Source organism: Octopus bimaculoides, chromosome 7, assembly GCF_001194135.2.
Source record: "Octopus bimaculoides isolate UCB-OBI-ISO-001 chromosome 7, ASM119413v2, whole genome shotgun sequence".
In the NCBI taxonomy this organism is placed as follows: domain Eukaryota; kingdom Metazoa; phylum Mollusca; class Cephalopoda; order Octopoda; family Octopodidae; genus Octopus; species Octopus bimaculoides.
Genome location: NC_068987.1, coordinates 55,714,469 through 55,715,325, shown reverse-complemented (window position 1 = coordinate 55,715,325; position 857 = coordinate 55,714,469).

Here is an 857-nt window from a genome sequence, read left to right as displayed (position 1 = left end):
TATATATATATATGTAAACATACATACGTATGTACATACATACATATATACATACATGTGTATGCATGCATGCATGTATATTCTCTTGTTCATTCATTACACCGCTTCTTTCGGGCTGTCACTTTTTACATTCCTTTAAATTGAGTTGTTTCCCAAGAATAACAACAACTACTACTACTACTACTACTACTACTACTGCTGCTGCTGCTGCTGCTGCTGCTGCTGCTGCTACAACTACTACCACCCCCACCACCACCACAACCACTACCACTACGACCACCAATAAAACAACATCACCAGGTTATTTTATTTATATCCTTCATTGAATTTTTATTTAGTATTATTTTTTGTACAGTTTATTTATTTACAAGTAAAACAACAAACTTTTCCCCTCAAATCTTTGTGTACATTTCTAATTCGAATTAAGGTATTGTTAAAGCCGCTTTATTATTTGCTAAGATGGACAATGATATAAAATGAAGAATAAGATTCAACTTGTTCCTAGATACAATGAGAATACAACCGAAAAAGAGAGACGAAGTAAGCGAACGTTTGGTGAGCGGTTGATTGCTATTATTAAATAACGATTCAAAGGATGATAGAAAGTTTATTATCAAATGAAATAACACAAATACCCGAATCACTCTTTCAGAAACCTCACGTGACATACACCGATCCGCCATTTTTCTTTATGGCTGAGAACAAATCATAGAAAATCCCAACAGAAGCTTCAATAATTCACATATATTTATTGGCACATGGATGACTTTTATGTTCACCAGTAAAATTCACATATAGATACGCGTGTGTGCGTGTGTGTGTGTGTGTGTGTGTGTGTGTGTGTGTGTGTGTGTGTG